This window comes from Pelodiscus sinensis, chromosome 10, assembly GCF_049634645.1.
Source record: "Pelodiscus sinensis isolate JC-2024 chromosome 10, ASM4963464v1, whole genome shotgun sequence".
In the NCBI taxonomy this organism is placed as follows: Eukaryota; Metazoa; Chordata; order Testudines; family Trionychidae; genus Pelodiscus; species Pelodiscus sinensis.
Genome location: NC_134720.1, coordinates 19,568,212 through 19,586,945, shown reverse-complemented (window position 1 = coordinate 19,586,945; position 18,734 = coordinate 19,568,212).

The window sequence follows — 18,734 nt, the reverse complement described above, 5'->3', positions numbered from 1 at the left end:
GAACCAGGTGGTTCACGGGTCAAAAAGTTTGAACACCACTGAAATAGAGGCATCCCCGGCCTCTCCTCTGGAGAGATTGCCCTGAGCTCCCTGCTACTCCACAAGAACCTACAGAGAGACGGGGTCTGTTACTACATTGGTGAAATCACCCTGTCACTCTGGTGTGGATGATGGACAGTCTCTTTGTGAGTGTTCCTCATCCAAGCACCTGATGATTTAAGCAGCGTGTTAAGATGCCACGTGAAAACACTTGGCGCAGCCACAGAGAAGCTGCATGTATCAACTCTCTCCAGAGAGGGTTGTCATGACTTCTGTGTCTGGGTGAACAAGCCCTTTGTGAGCTTCTGAAGAGGTGAGATGTTTTGACTTCCAGCTTCAAGGGATTTGTTCTTCTATCTCTGGACTGCATGTTCCTGGACCTGAATGGAGTTAGCTGTGACAACAAATCTCTGAGTTATTCTCATACACACAAAGTGATATCTGTGCTAAAGACTCCATGTCCAGTGAGAGAAAGCACTGCTGTCAGAAAGAAGTCAATTCAAAGTCTTTCCAATTTTCTTCAAAGATCGCCTCTACTGACTGGCCCCTTATGTTTTTGAAGTGACTAAATATTAACTGGATCTTCTTTGGTAATGTCAGCAGATTGCTTTGGGCCCAATCCTAGCTTAAAGTTTAAATTGAATCAGGCCCTTTGTAAGCAGGTTGAGAAATGGTCTTATTTGGCGATTATTATTAGGTATTATTTACATAATATAGGCATAGCCATCATGGTATTGACGTAAATTTCTCAGTAGCTTTACATATAAAATAGACAAGACTCATTGCCCTCCATGGGAAATGTACCTTTCAAGCAGTGGTGGTGAGGGTTAGTGACATGGTCTTCTCTACCAAGGCTAGTTCAGTTGTCATTGTCATTCTGGCTTGAGGAAATGGAGCACACTTGATAGTTTTGCAGTAACTTCAAAAAATGCAGTTGCAGCACATCTCATTAGGGATGTAGTCCCTTCCCTCTCCTGGGCCAGCTCTCTAGCCAGGGAGCTGACCAAGGAACTACAGCTCCTCAGGATACCTTGGACTCTCTGCTCCCATGCTTCTGGATCACTGCTGCTCCACTGTCAGAGGGGAGGAAGCAAGTGATATGGACCCTTTGTGAGCCTGGGCCAGTACCATGGAGCTAATGGTGCCATGGTAAATCTGCTACCGATCGATAAGACTGCAATGATCCCCACACCAGAAGACTCCGTTAGACAAGAGATGAAATGAAACAAGAGAGACCAGGACCTTTGCTATAATAAGACTCACATAATAGGAAACCCTTTCTGTTTCACAGGTTTGATTTTTCTTTTCTCTCAAGTGGTTTGGCACCTATGGAATCTATTGTCAAACTTAACTCCGATCATACTGGTGCCATACAGTCAAATGTATGGGTGAGGGAACATCTTGTATTCTTTGGTTTCTCGGTGAATACAGTCAAAGACTCCATATGGGAGATTTTCAACACTCCATAGTCTAACAGTACAAAAAACTTTGCTTTCTTGAAAGCACCAGGAGCTGCGGTTTTCTGCATGACTTGCAGGTTTCTCTGATTAACAATACATCTGTCTCAATGACATAAAAGCATGGTAGGGAATTGAATGCTATTCACATTTTATAAAAGGAAATGATCTTCATTTTATTAAGGAACTGCTTTGAAGTGTTAAGATGGTACCATAGATATGATAACATTGTTTTTTGCCAAAATTAATAAGATAAAACGCATTTCCAGAAAGGGATCAATAGCTTAGGTAAGTATGGAAAAGAATAACTAAAGCATTATTTTATTCAATAAAGGCCAGATACCAATACACTTATGTTGACAAGTAGCTTGCTCCTTACATAGTCCCATTGAAACCATCTGCTTTGAAAAGAATACATAGTACTCAGACACATTTTACAGAACAGATATTGTTGGCATAATTCTGTTGCTCTTACTGAGGACAGGTTTACACGGGAGAAGTTATTTTGAAATAACTCCCCTTATTTTGAAATAACTCCCCTTATTTTGAAATAACAAGGCTCCCGTCCACACTACCAAGCCTGTTATTTTGAAATAATGGGCTTGTTATTTCATAATAATAATTCCTGCTTGCAAAGAGGAATAAGTTTATTTTGAAATAATTATTTTGAGAGCTGTTATTTCAAAATAACCTGGTAGTATAGACACATCTTCAGAGTAAGACTATTCAAACAGTCCAACTCACTTCAAGGGGAGTAAGATACCACCTGAAACAAATATGGATGGCAGAATCTAACCCAAAAGCTATTTACTCTTCAAGTTCTTTACTTTGTTCTTCCTTATTCAGAATAAATAATGTACAGCAGGGATCAGCAACCTTTTCAATCCAAACAACCAAAGTACATCAAAACTCAGAACATATGGTCAACAAAGAGCCGTGTAAGAATGCCTATCTGCATGACTGAAAATATACAACTTAATATTGATAATTGACATGATGATTAATAATACCACAAATGAAACATTGTACTCACAGATTTTATTTGATGGGACTTTTGCTGCTGAATCTTTTTGCACATTTCTTTGGCATTTACATCACAACTGCTCAAATCCAGCTACATACACACATTCAGGCTGTCTTCTGTCAATCTTATGGCAAAGTCTTGGAGATGTGGGGGTGCAGGGATCTAGATTGAGGTGTATGAGGGGCTCACGGCAGGGGGTTCAGGTATGTGATGCACTCACAACATAGTGTTAGGGAGTGGGGGGTGCAGGAGTGTTATGGAAGGGAACGAGGGATGAGGGGGTCCAGGAGTCTGAGCTGGCATATATGAGGGGCTCAGGGAAGAGGTTTTGGGTATATGATGGGTCCCGGGCCCAGGGTTGGGGTGTAGGAGGGTGAAGGTAAGGATGATAAGACAGAAGCTGGAGATAGGGAGGCTCCAGTGGCCAAATGAAGAATGTTGGGTGTCACTTTACTCATGTGAGTCACTCAGTAAAGTCAATAGGATTACTCATATGAATGAAGTTATTCATGTGCTTATATATTTGCAGGACTGGAGGGTTAGCAGCTTGCATTCTTCTCTCTGAACCAGTAAGGGGTCTGGTAAGCAGAGAAATTGTGGTGCGATAACTAAAATAAAAAGCCATTATCTGATATGACAGAAGGGGATTTGTAGGGATTCTAAGTGACAAGGACTTCCAAATTAAATAAAAAATAGCATCTTTAGCTGAATGCCAAGAGTGAGTGTGAATGGGGACATACAATAGCACCACTTTGAGCACAAGTGAATATTCTACATCTTTGAACTTAACCACAAGTCCTAAATACACATGATTAGTATGTAAATTGGCATGTAATGATTGGGCCAGATTTTTGGAAACATGTAGGAAAGTTCATGTTCTTTTGAAAACATGGTCCTATTCATTGATGCAGATAATGGAAAAAATGGAGAAAGACCAGAAAGTGATGATGATGAGTAGGAAGAATATTAGCCTAATAAGAGCTGGAAATGAATTTAAATGAAAGATGATTTGAACACAACATTTAAACTATCAGTACAACAGGTTAGATGTCATATAGCCTGTATCCCCAGTTAAGCAACAGCTGGATTCGGCGTCTACCTGAGTGACTGAGCAGCCCTCTTTAGGATCGCACTGCTCACCTCCGTAGCAACAGGAAGGGGCTAGAAAAGGTGCCCTAAACATTGTTTGCTTCACAGAACCCTGGCCATCTCACCGCGGCTGGAGGGGATCCCATTTCATGCGGTCGAACAATAAAACTTCAAAACAAAACTCAAGGTGACACCACTCACTATTGGCACATGGAATATACGCACGCTTCAAGACAACCTCTCCGCAGATCGACCAGAAAGAACGGCCCTGGTCGCTAGAGAGCTCACAAGATTTAACATCGATGTTGCGGCCCTGTGTGAAACTCGTCTAGCCAACGAAGGTCAGCTCACAGAAATAGGAGGCGGTTATACATTCTTCTGGTGCGGACGCAGCAGTGACAAACGTCGTGAATCTGGAGTTGGCTTTGCGGTTAAGAATAATCTTGTCCGCAAACTTGCCAGTCTTCCCAAGGGCGTGAACGATCGACTCATGACACTGCATCTTCCACTACCGAGAGGAAAGCAAGCCACACTGATCAGAGCCTACGCACCCACAATGACGAATCCAGATGAAGTAAAGGACAAGTTTTATGAAGATCTCGATGCCCTACTCTCATCCGTGAAGCTCACCGACAGGCTGATTCTACTTGGCGATTTCAACGCGAGAGTAGGATCTGATCACTCTGCCTGGGATGGCGTCATTGGAAAAAATGGAATTGGTAAATGTAACAGCAATGGCCTACTACTACTGAAGACATGTGCGGCTCATGATTTGATCATCACTAATACCATATTCCGCCTGCCCACTCGCAAAAAGACGTCCTGGATGCACCCACACTCTAAGCACTGGCACCTCATTGATTATGTCATTGTGCGGAGGAAAGACAGACAGGATGTAAGGGTGACCAAGGCCATGCCGAGTGCTGACTGTTGGACTGACCACAGACTTATCATCTCTAAATTAAGCCTTCACATCAAGCTAAAGAGACGTCCGCAGGGAAACAAAGCTGTGATGAAAAAGATCAACGTCAGTAAACTGAAGAACCCGAACACAGCAGCTTTATTGGCAGAAGATCTTGACAACAAACTTTCAGAGCTGCAATTAGAGGAAAATGCTGAGAAGGACTGGGAACGCTTCCGGGATATTGTGCACTCTTCTGCACTAAACGTTCTTGGACCCTTACACAGGAAACAGCAGGACTGGTTTGATGAGAACGATAAAGAGATCAAGGTCCTACTTGCTGAAAAGCATCACCTTCACCATGCTCATCAGAACGACCCGTCGTCAACAGCTAAGAGAAATGCTTTCAACAACATTCGCAGGACCGTATAGAGCAAGCTTCGCAAGATGCAGGACTCCTGGTTGAGTGCCAAAACAGATGAAATCCAGAAGTTTGCTGACAGAAATGATGCCAAATGGTTCTACGAAGCCCTTAGATCTTTGTACGGACCTCAGCCCTCAGGGAGCTCCCCTCTACTGGACTCAGATGGTGTAACTCTCATTACTGAGAAGACTCTGATTCTACAGCGTTGGGCTGAGCACTTCCAATCCGTACTGAACCGCCCATCCTCCATCAATAACAAGGCGATTGATAGAATGCCCCAGGCAGATATCAACCACAGCCTGGATGTCTCACCATCAGAGACTGAAACCTTACAGGCCATCAGCCAGTTGTCCAGTGGTAAGGCCCCAGGATCTGACGCGATCCCAGTGGAAGTCTATAAGGGTGGTGGTGCAATGCTTGTCGACAAACTCTCTCAGCTGTTCCAGTCCTTATGGAATCAAGGATCTATTCCTCAGGAACTGAAAGACGCGTCCATCGTACACCTCTACAAGAAGAAAGGAAATCAACAAGTCTGCGATAATCATAGAGTAATATCACTGCTCTCCATCACAGGAAAGATCCTTGCACGAGTGTTGTTGAATCGCCTGATTGACCACCTGGAACAGGGTCTATTACCCAAGACACAGTGCGGCTTCCGCAAAGAGCGTGGCACTGTGGACATGATCTTTGCAGCCCGACAGCTCCAAGAGGAATGTCAAGAGCAGAATCATGAACTGTACACCATCTTTGTGGATCTCACCAAGGCTTTTGACACTATCAGTCGCGAAGGTCTGTGGCGCATCATGTCGAAGTTTGGGTGCCCTGACAGATTCATCCTGATGGTACGTCAGTTCCACGAAGCATGACGGCTCGTGTTCTGGACGATGGAGAAGCTTCAGAGGCTTTTCCCGTCACAAACGGCGTCAAGCAAGGGTGCGTGCTGGCACCGACCCTGTTCAGCATAATGTTTTCAGCCATGCTGTCAGACGCCTTTCAGAACAGTTCCTTGGGAATCAGACTGAGATACAGGACCGATGGGAAACTGTTCAACCTGCGAAGACTCCAGGCCGTCACCAAGATAAAGGAGACTGTGCTACGAGATCTCCTTTTTGCTGACGACTGCGCCCTGAATGCTGGATCAGAGCAGGAAATGCAAGCCAGCATGGACAAATTCGCAGCAGCATGCAACAACTTCGGCCTTCCCCTCAACACAAAGAAAACCGAAGTGATGCACCAGTCAGCTCCGAAAGCCCAACATCAAGAGCCCACCATCACAGTGAAGGGACAAAAGCTGCAAGCAGTGGACCAATTTTCATACCTTGGCAGCACCCTCTCCCACGCAGTGACAATTGACATTGAGGTCAACTGCAGAATCGCCAAGGCAAACTCTGCATTCTGCAGACTGCTGACCAAAGTGTGGGACCGCCGTGGAATAAGCCTTGCTACAAAGCTTAAAGTCTATCGAGCAGTAGTGTTAACTACCCTGATGTATGCCAGTGAGACTTGGACTGTATACAGGAGGCATGCTAGGCAACTGAACCACTTCCACACGATTTGCCTCCGCAGACTTCTGAGGATCCGGTGGTAGGATAAGGTGCCAGACACAGAAGTCCTTTTTAGAGCAGGCCTGCCATCAGTTCACACCCTGCTGATGAAAGCCCAGACACGCTGGGCTGGCCATGTTGCAAGGATGTCAGACCATCGCATCCCTAAACAGCTCTTCTATGGTGAGCTGTCTCAAGGAAAGCGATCGCACGGGGGACAAAAGAAGAGATACAAAGACACACTTAAAGCCTCTCTCAAGTCCCTGGAAATCGACACCATCTCCTGGGAGACCCTGGCACAAGACCGATCGACATGGCGCATGCTGATCCACCAAGGCTGTCAAACATCTGAAGCCAGAAGGACAACCATAGCACAAGAGAAGCGAGCACTCCGTAAAGCCAGAGTTGCAAATGCTGCAACAGTGGTGCCTGCATATGTCTGCCCGACATGTGGCAGAACATTTCGTGCCTGCATTGGCCTTATCAGCCATCTGTGGACACACCGTGGACAGCTCACAACTCGTTAGATGTCAAGGTCCTCTTCGAACACGATGGACGAACATCATCATCCCCAGTTAATCTAATTACTTTGTTATATACGTGTGCACAGACAAACAAAGCAGTGGACAAGCAAGAGATGTATGGAGAAAAGAAGGAGCTCACCTAAAGAACACAATAAGGAAAAGAAGGAAATCCAAGGAAAAGGCACAGGCAAAATTCCACAGTATTCCATATATTTCACAATTAGAAGCTGTGTACAAAACAACGTTAAAAATAAATTGCATAAATGAATAGCTGCTGCTCTTATCATGTTGGTAAAAAAAAATTATATATAACACCAGCAACTCATAACTGGAGAGCTGAGAAGGTTAAAGGAACCTTAAATTGTAGCACAAACTTTTATATTATGTAAAATGAAAATATGAAAATTTAGAACAAAGTTCTGATATGTCTAAGGTTTTCAGTAACATAAATCACTTAATTACCATGATTTATTGTATCACATAACCCACTAATAGCCTCATAATTCACCATTGCCCATTAATTATTGTGTATACATCCAATGGCAAAAAAACAATGGCCAAAAAAAATTACCTATCATAGTGCGTAGGCTTGATTTAGAGCCACTCATAATATTAAACCTAGAAATTTCATTCTTGGTCATAATGTGTGAATTAAACATTAACTCATCTCTGGTACATTTGAGATTGAAAAAAAATCATTGATTTATTTTATACATCCATGCTGAAATCAAGCTTTTCATTAGCTACAGATATTAGGTCAACTGTATAATTTATGAATATCAATGTAAACACCACATACCTCCAAAAGGCTCCAGTTAATGCATTGTCCACTGGTTGATTAGAAACTTCCCCTCAAATAGTAAAACTGAACAATCCCCAGAGGTCTACATACATTCAGTATTGAAAAATACAAGTGCAAAACCTTAGTGAGTACAAGGGTACATCCAAGTGACTGCTCTGCCACTTCAGTACATACCAATTTTATCCCAACCTGATATTTATCAATCTTTCATTTTTGTAAGCTGAATCACACAAAATGTATATTGCACAGTTATCAGATACAAATTAATTTCAATAATATCTAATCCCTGTAGTGTGAGCAGCGTATGTTATGCTGTCACATTAAAAAGTGTGAACAATATTCATTATGGATTAATAACAATGCTTAAAAATTGCATTAATTTGAACAGCAGTGACCACGTATTATCATGTGATGGCTGTTTACTGATCAATTTGGAATGTACTTGGTGCTCTCAGGGAAGAGGCCACATCACAACCATCATGACTACAACCGGCACCAATTGCTAACTTAGGGTATGTCTACACTACCCCGCTAGTTCGAACTAGCGGGGTTAATGTAGTCATCCGCAGTTGCAAATGAAGCCCGGGATTTGAATTTCCCGGGCTTCATTTGCATGAAGCCGTCCGGCGCCATTTTTAAATGCCGGCTAGTTCGGACCCCGTGCCGCGCGGCTACACGCGGCACGGACTAGCTAGTTCAGATTAGGCTTCTAATCCGAACTAGCTGTACACCTCGTTCCACACGCGGCACGGGGTCCGAACTAGCCAGCATTTAAAAATGACAACGGCCGGCTTCATGCAAATGAAGCCCGGGAAATTCAATTCCCGGGCTTCATTTGCAACTGCGGATGACTACATTACCCCCGCTAGTTTGAACTAGCGGGGTAGTGTAGACATACCCTCAGTTGACTATTTCATGAATGTGTATATATCGGGGGGGGCAAAGGAGCCTCTGCAGGCTGGATGCAGCCTGTGGATGCCCTGCCACTCTCCCCGCTTGCAGACCAATTGAGACCTGCAGACGAAGGAGCACATGAAGTTTCCTCCCCCGCCCGGGGTTCGCGGCATCAGAGGGAACCGCCAGCTGTTTTAAAACAGCCAGTGGTTCTTTCTAGCTGCCATGAACCCTTGGCAGGATGGGGGCAGAGAGCGAGAGACTTCACGCATTCCCCTCACCCCCAGACCCTGTTTGGTCTGGGGAGCAATGTGTGAGGTCTCCTCTCACTGCAGCACCTGGAGGGAACCACCAGCTGTTTTAAAAGAACTGGTGATTCTCTCTAGGTGCCGGGAGAGGGGGGAGTGGAAGGAGGGCAAAGACTTTACACACTCTTCCACCATCAGGCCAATCAGGGTCTGTAGGCAGGGGAGCATGAGAAGTCTCCTGGCCCTGCCCCTTCCACCTGAGGCCCCGCCCCTTCTGGGTGGTCCATGGCCTTTTCAGAAATTTGTGAAGTGCCCCCCTTTTAAAAAATATTGCCCACCCCTGGTATATATACTAGGAAAGCACCAGGGATGTTTGCACTGCTATTGACAGTGCTGAGCATTTGCCTTGACATGGAGGTGTGTGGTGTAGGAGTCCTATGCCAGCTGTTTGCCACCAGTGCACCATCTTTAATCTGTGGTGAGCCTCCCTGGACTGGCATTGTGGAGTTTGTTGGAGTCCATGAATCAGGAAACCAGGAAACAATCTCATTATAGCCACAATTTTGTGCACAGGCTAGACATGAAGATTTTGAAGAGGTTTAAGCAAGAAGATTATTTTTTTTATATTTCCTCCCCAGATATTTTGGTCCCATCATCCTCCTGCTGCAGATGTAGAGCCCAGATGTTTGCTTCTTTTAGCACTGATCAGTTTGCAATTCCCAGCTACCTTCATCACCAGAAAAAAGGTTATGGATTTACTGTCTTGTCTAGTGAGAGCAAAGATTCTCCTTCATGGGGTCTACTGCCAGCTCTGTTAAACAGGGACTCAGGAGCCACAAACCCCACTTAAAAAACAGTGATTAATTTTCACAAGCTGTTTTAACAAGATGCTGGCTCCCACTGGTGGAAATCTTGCAATCATCAGCAGCCCCCTCCAGAATGCAGATGGCCTATAAGTGTGTTTTAATGTTAGGTTTTGTCCCATCTCTAGTTTTCACTGGTCAGTGCTGGTGACAAATTAACAATTGTTAATTTGTAACTTAAGTTTCAGCCCTTTGTTCTAACAACTTGCCGTGCAAATTAATTTACATTCTGCAAGGAACTACCTTATAGGAGACTGTACCATCTCTTCAGGGATATGAAAGAGAAAACAAAGCATGAGTTAAGAGTACTCATCAACTGGAAGAGAGCAAGATTCTGTAACTCGTGGTAAAATAGCCACTTTAAGATGCAGCTTCAGGTCTCTGATAATCTTCAAGTGACAATTCACTGAAAGGCGTGCTGGAAAATAATGTTCCTGTAAGAGGATAACCTGCACTTAAAAGAAGGGTTAGTTTGGATCATGGAGTCACCAAAGAAAAGATACTGAGGAAAAAAGCTGTTTTTGTGTGTTGCATACTGCCTGCACGCACTCTCATGTGAAATATGGAGAGTGAATCAACATAATACTCCGCAGCAATATTTTATATAGTTTTTCAGAACTGTCCTCACTTTAAATGTCCTATCTAGGTTTAAATTGCGTAGGTGATGGATCAGCCACTACATCTCTTGAGAGGCTATTGCATCTAAATCTCTCCCATGTTTCCCAATGTCACAGAGTAATAGGGGATTAATGTTGAGTCATGAGTGCTCAAATGTCACTGAAGTTAACGGGAATCTTTCCATTTACTTAAGTAAGCTCAGGATATGGCTCATGAACAAGAATGGTGGTGATGTACTGATAATATTTGAATATCTGAACTTTTGGATGCTTGTCTATATATCTGGCCTCAACACGTATGTCTACATGGCAATTATCACCTCTGGCTAGCCCATGCCAGATGTTTTGGGTATGGGCTGCAAAACTATGGTGTAAAGATTTGGAATAGAGTCCCAGCTCTGGAAATCTGCAGGACAGAGAAGGTCCCAGAACCCAAGCTCCAGCCCAAAACTGAATGACTATATTCTGCAACCCGAGCCCATGTCAGCTGCAGGTATTTAACTGCTGTGTAAAGATACCCACTGAAACTCTGCCACACATTAGATAGACTAACTGACTACTTTCTTTTGCTGTGACTGGCACTTTTATCAAATGGGTAGTTACTCTAGGATACCTTTCCGAAAGTTAATCTGTGCAGTTGCTGTTAATGGCATTACAGAGTTTCAATAAAGACTCTGTAACATGGCAGGAAATCATCGCCACGGCACCTCCTGCTGGTCACTTGGGAATTAGCGCATTTCATCCCTGGAGTGCCCTCTTCTGGCTTGTGTCACACCTGCTATTACCTGTTATTGGCTCCACCATTTTGTGTTAGGAACCGCATCCCTCCCAGACAGTAGTATCCTCCCCTCAGAGTTCTGCCTTATCACAATGCCCTCAAACTCTAGAGTCCTCCCCCTCAGGGAACTCCTAATCCCTATGCCCACCTTGCCTCAGTGATCCTACTGCCAGTCTTCATCTAGCCTTTGCCTCAGGAGCAAACTGCAGTTTTAAATGGCCACTCATCATAGGCAAGGTGTGTGGACCTGCTGCCCTGGCTGCCTCCTTGCAGCCCTACTAGCCTGAGCCTTGAGAGCAAGGCCTCAGCCTGGGAGTTTGCTTGGTCAAAGCTCCCCAGCCCTGCGTTATGTCAAGAAGCCTCTAGCTTCCCTAGCCACTAGGTCCCTCCTACTCTACCACTGGAGCAAGACCAAGTGAGAATCTGTCCTCCCCTCCAAGAGCCTTTATTTATATTGCCCTCAGCTGGGCCCTAATTGGCTAATGTCTGCCACAGCTTCTGGCTCTCTCCCAGGGCTGTGTTTTAACCCTTAAAGGTGCCGCGTCACAGACCTCATTGCATAAAGTCTTATATAAGAGACCATTTCCAACCCGAAGAGCAAACAATCTAAATAATCAGCTGAAATGTATAAGGATGGGAAAGTTAACCCCATTTTACAGAAGGAAGAACTGAGGCACAACAGATGAAATAATTCTCCCTCGATCACACTGGATATCTGTGGCAAAATTAGCAATTGAACTCAGGTCTTCAATTCCTAATCCACTGACTTTACCAGGGGGCTAGCATTTGTCTCCCACAAGGTTTTTAATCAGCTGTGGATATTGCTTTAGCTAGACCTAAAGTGACCCAGGTTGGCTCATCTACCATTTGAAATATCCAGAGCCAAACACTTTGTTCTTTTAATACAATATTGGCTGTGTCTACATTGGTGTGATCTTGCGCAAAAGCTGCTGCTTTTGCGCCAAAACTTGCTGCCTGTCTACACTGGCCACGAGTTCTTGCGCAAGAACACTGACGTTCTAATGTATGAAATCAGTGCTTCTTGCACAAGAACTATGATGCTCCCGCTCAGGAATAAGCCCTCTTGTGCTACTATTCTTGCACAAGAGGCCAGTGTAGACAGGCAACATGAATTTCTTGTGCAAGAAAGCACTATAGTTAAAATGGCCATCAGAGCTTTCTACACTGGCAAGGATGCTCTTGCGCAAAAGCACATCTCTTGCGCAAAAGCACATGCCAGTGTATACGCTCTCTTCTAGAAGAGTTTTTGCATAAGAACTCTTCCGCAAAAGAGTTCTTGCGCAAGATCATGCCAGTGTAGATGTAGCCTATTGAGTGGGCCAACACTGCACACTCATTTATACTTCTGTAACAACACTGAGTCTGAGGGTATGACTGGCAGAATTTGGTTCATGGTATTTAGTTCTTATTTAAGTATACATAGTGTTTATTACAATAAGTTTACTAGTTAAAAATTAAATATGGTGCTATGATGTTGGTTAGAACATTAGCAGACCATCATATTAAGAATAACAATTTTACTCTTCTGGTGGATGTGCATTCAGCAGGATATTGCTGAAAAAACACCACTCTATGAAATCCTAAAGGACTACCCTATCGAGCTCAGAATTTGCTGACTGAATAATGCAGGATAGACATCTTGATCTTCCCAATGTCACTCTCTGAAACTCTGAGGAGCTGGTCTTTTTCCATTTGCACCCATATGCACTGTGCATTGAAACTTGCATTTTACATAGAGTGAATTTAGATAAAAACATAGCACACTTCATAGAAGCTTTGTACAAATACCTGAAAACCTGAGCCTAGCAAATAAGTCAGAGGCTACAATTGTGGCTGACTGAATATAATCCTCCCTTCTCTTCTAGTATTTAGCACAGAAGTTTGAGAGAATCTTTTAAGAGAAGATTGCATTCCAGTTCCCTGGATGGAAACAGAGGAAAATAATGGAAGTAAAATACAGGCAGTCCCCGACTTACGCGGATCCAGAGGTCGAGGTGGCGGATTGCTACCTGCGAGCTCCGGGGCGAGAAAGCCCCGTTCGTAAGCTGCTCCGGTGCCCCTGGTCTGCTGGAGACCGTCTCCAGCAGACCAGGGGCACCGGGCGGGTTCCCGCGCTTCTGAGGCTTTGCCAGAGCACCGGGACTGAAGCGGCAGCCGTGGCGGGTCCCGCGCCTCTGAGACTTTGCCGCTGCCGCTGCGGCTCTGCTCCCCTTGTCCCTGGTCAGCTGGGGGGGGGGGGGGGCAGCTAGTGTGCCCCCCCTCCCCCCAGCAGACCAGGCTTTTGTTTTGGACCCTGGGGCAGAGCAGCTGGGGCGCTGCCGATTGGTCCTGCAGCGCCGCTCTGGGCACTACTGGACCAACCCGGCAGCACCCCAGCTGCTCTGCCCCAGGTCCTGATTCAGCCACTGCTGGTCAGTTTCAGCAGTGGCTGAATCAGGACGCCTGGGGCAGAGCAGATGGGGTGCTGCTGGGTTGGTCCAGTAGCACCGAGGAGCGGCGCTACTGGAGCAACCCAGCAGCACCCCAGCTGCTCTGCCCCAGGCGTCCCCAAGTCAGCTTCTGCTGAAACTGACCAGCGCTGACTACAGGAAGCCCGAGGCAGAGTTGCTCTGCCCCAGGCTTCCTGGAATCAGCTGCCGATCAGTTTCAGCAGCAGCTGACTTGGGGACGCCTGGGGTTCTTAAGTTGATTCTGTATGTAAGTCAGAACTGGCGGTCAGTTTCAGCAGCCGCTGAATCTGGACGCCAGTTCCGACTTACATACAGATTCAACTTAAGAACAAACCTACAGTCCCTATCTTGTACGTAACCCGGGGACTGCCTGTAATGAAAAGTAGGGCAAGAAAATTCACAACATTGTCGCTTTTTAAAAGCCGCATACTCTTGTCATTTGGTTTTGCAAACTGAATCAGAAAAAAATTGAAACCCTTACTCATTATGTTAGGTTATTAGAATCTGACCGATTGCATCATCTTATTTTAATTACACATGGGCTTTTTCAGGTTGTGGAGAATCACAACACTTTTGCTTGGAAATACCTACAGGTTTCTTCTCCAATATTTAACCTAGACAAGAGTGAACAAATTTCAAACAAGGATGAAACGTTCTCTTTGCACTACTTCATTGTAAGTATCTTCTCTATTTTTGTTTTAATAATGTCATATTTGTTAATTATGAAGAATGTTCTCAATATGTATGTAATAGCAGCATTTAATACTTGCAACTAACTATATGTACAACACCCATCCTCTCCCTGATATAAGTTTCTGTTGTATATGAACCAAATAGGAAAGAACCTTTGACTTAGTATACACTTCTTCTGGATATAAAGAAAAGGGAATATTGGAAATAAAGTCTGAAGTGTTTTGCCATTTTAATTGGTTTAATTATAGGAGATATTCAGTTGCAAGATTTAAGAAAAAATCATTGACTCCCTTTCTATCTGTTACCTGTTTGACATAAAGAGAGGCACAAAGCAATGATGTTATTTTCATTTTTTCTTGTTTCTGCTCTTTTTCTATAGATAGTTTTGGCATTTCCCAGCAACATAGAAAAGCCTGTGCTATGCAGCAGCACGACAAGTAGCAAAATTATTATATGACATCCTACTGCAGAAGGGAGTCAAAATGTACTAGGTCAAAATCAAAATAAGCAGACAAGCATATTAAGGTTTTTGCCTCACTATTGGGTGAACCCTTCAGTCCCCTATGTTCTGAGGAAAGCTGTTTGACACTCATTGTTTATTAGCAGCAAGATCTTGCACAAGGAGGCTACACTTCCCACTTTCTTTACATTCCAGAGACTCTCTGTGGTGGATTTTGTAGCTCATCAGTGGGATGGCAAGGCTGTTAATGGACCCTAGACATGTGGCTCTGTGCATTGATCAGATCCAAAGAACTACCTAATAGCTAGGAGACTGTGTGCACTACGTATTACCTGTAGTACCACTTGTGCAAATAGACTGGTTGTTTGAGTCAGCGGTTTCATTCAATTCCCAATGTTTTTCTCAAAATAAAGCCTTTATATACAGGCTCTGCAATTTGACCAGGATATGGCCTCAAAGGGCATATTACATAGATTATGGCATTGACGCACAAGTATACAAATGTCTTGAAATCTAACCTCAAAAAACTATTGCTCAAAGAACAGAGTTCTAATATATTGGTAGGCATAAGGAACAAAGGGTCAATGTTACCACCCCTGCTGCCCAGCTGATTCATTTCTAAATAGTGGAAATGATGATTTCAGATTCCAGGCTGCATGCTGGCATTAATGAAACCCTAGAAATGATTCTAGATTATAGGCTATAGTATCTGTTTAACACATATGAGGATTAATGAATGCAAAGCCAACACTTCCACCACAACTTGGCCACAGGCATGGTACAACTGCAGGGTCAAAGCCATCAGAAAAATCAGTATCTTCTTGCACTGTTCTACTTTTCATTAGATGTAAGCATTTGTAGTGTTTTACTTTTAAGGGATACTTTAAACAACAATTACTTTTTAAAAAATCATAGGCTTTTGGTTTGTTTTTTCCTCTTTCTTTTTTAACTAACTTTTTGTTGTTATTTCAGAACGTCTATACACATACAGAGCCAAATCCATATGTCAGCTCCTTCCCCACTTTGGCTGCATCCCTTTTGGACTATATTCATGAAATCTGAGATAGCTTTGCCAGTATCCTATTATTGTTCATTTTGGTCCATGCATATTACAAACAGTATTTCTTATAAGCTGAGCACTTGGATGGCCACCTATGAAAGATTCAAATGCATCTTAGCTGATTAGCAGAGTACTCACAGTCTCCCATAGCAGGCAGCATACGTTTCTATTGGTGGTACACCTCTGCATATGCCTTGGTGCACATAACAAAATTGATACCACACATCGATAGAAAAAAATAGAGGGAACATTGATTACAAGTGGGCTACGTCTAGACTGGCATGATTTTCCGCAAATGCTTTTAACGGAAAAGTTTTCCGTTAAAAGCATTTGCAGAAAAGAGCGTCTAGATTGGCACGAACGCTTTTCCGCAAAAGCACTTTTTGTGGAAAAGCCTCCATGCCAATCTAGACGCACTTTTGTGCAAAAAAGCCCCGATCGCCATTTTCACATTCGGGGCTTTTTTTGCGCAAAACAAATCTGAGCTGTCTACACTGGCCCTTTTGCGCAAAAGCTTTTGTGAAAAAAAGGACTTTTGCCTGAACGGGAGCAGCATAGTATTTCCGCAAGAAGCACTGATTTCTTATATGAGATCGTCAGTGTTCTTGCGGAAATTCAAGCGGCTAGTGTAGATAGCCAGTCTAGACACAGCTGTGGAGTTTCCAGCAGCAAAATGCTTATGCACTGCTCTGTAAAATTATGGCATGTGCAATCCTTTTCTTATCCTTTCTCCCATCTTAATGCCAAATCTAGATTTTGGATAAGCAGGGAGAGAGTGTTACAAAATGTTCCTTCATGTCATTTCTTAGTGTATCACCAATACTGGAAGTTTTGCAAACCCAAAGATAAGGCCCACTTCTACTGGGGACTGAAATACTCTACTTGCTCAAAAGGATAAATGTGACATGATAGCAAAGCCAGCCTATGCTAATACCATCTGACTTCTGAGGCAGGAATCTGGCCCTACCAAATTTACATCCCAAAAGGGCAAATGATATTCACAATATATACAAAGATTCTGTTGCTGGGTATAGCAGAATCACTCAGCACCACTTTACATTTCTTAACAAAACAACTAATGTGCTGCGACTGTTGCATATTACATGAATGAGAATCATCTCATGATTATTTCATGGTACCTTTGTTTGTTTGTTGCTGCCTGTATTTCATCATACAATGCAGCTATAAGGTCTTTGAGTCAGGAGTTATCTTTTTGTTCATGCCTATATGCAGAAGCAGCACTTAGTGGAATGAAGTCCAGATCCCTAATCAAAGACATTTAAACACAATAAAAAACAAACAATATAAATGGCAACCCAGAGTATTAGAGCTAAATACAGCAGCCTAGTCAACTTCTTAATGGGCTCAAACTCTGCTCTCATTTGCACTTCTTTAACTTCATTGACTTCCTTTGCATTTCCTGGGTGTGATTGAGAGCAGAATTGGAGTCACTCTCAAGCAAAAATCTCAGTGAGCTAAAGCATACTCCTGTAATTATACATAGATGCAAACTAGAAAAATTGTTGCAACAATGCATAGCATTTTCTCTGCCACCAGCACAACTAGCCAAAAGGAGCACAGCAGCAAGTGAGTGGTATTTAATTAGCCACATGCAGATAATTATCTTTTAGTTCCTGGATTAAAATGGTGCACAATGAACACACAGGAGGTGAAGAATTTAGGTAAAAACTAATGGATTTAAATAACCACTAGTGCAGCAAAAGAACAATTAGCTGGTTATTTAGAATTAAGGATCTATGTCACCAATGAGTCCTCCAGCACAATCCATTTGAATAGATTTCTGAGTATAGACACCCACTCACTTCATTGGGACTCCAGCTGGGCATAAGAATTTGCCTGAATGGATTCCATTACAGGATTAAAGACTCAGTTGATAACTTGAAATGGTGGTGTTCAGAAATGCCGCAGGAAAGAGAGAGGTAGGAAAGCAGTACAGAATATTTTCTATAGGCTTGCCCACAATATCAGGGAGGGAGTCAGCTGGGCTCTCTTGATGTTATTTACCAGAGAAAAGGTGTGGGAGAAGTAAACTGTTCCCAGATGACAAGAGAACAAAGCATGATTCTCCTTCTATGACTAGCAGACAGGGATAAGAACACTGAGATGATCATTAAAAAGTGCCTGAAACCAATATGTAAGAGAAGGTTATAAAATCTTTGCTTAGGTGCAGACACCAATATCCCAGGCTCTAGGTTGTTGACATTTTTTGTTATTTCCAGAAATGTTAATAAAAGCATGAGTCATCCAACAGGACAATGGTAAAATATGGGCTAGAGAGAGACTGTAGATCCAAAGGCCATCACTATCTCCAGGATGTATGCTGCGTATTAGAAAACACCACAACTATTAAAAATCATCAGTGTTTTTGCTCACAATTCTGCACTTTCCTCTTCATTATCAGAGGGGTAGCCGTGTTAGTCTGAATCTGCAAAAGCGGCGAGGAGTCCTGTGGCACCTTATAGACTAACTGAAGTGTAGGAGCATAAGCTTTCGTGGGCAAAGACCCACTTCATCAAATGCATCTGACGAAGTGGGTCTTTGCCCACGAAAGCTTATGCTCCTACACTTCAGTTAGTCTATAAGGTGCCACAGGATTCCTCGCCGCTTTTCCTCTTCATGTATTTTAAAATATGCTAGATTTCCTCTGGTTAATTCTCCTTCTTTTCCTCTCCTCAAGTCTTAGTTATTGAGAGCCTGCCTCTATGGTATTCAAATTTGATACCCACTTGCCTAGCTGTTCTTCATCTATTCATGCCCTTGATTGCATTGCATTACCTCCACTTAGAAATAAAGCATCTTTACACTCTCAGGTCACAAGTCTATTG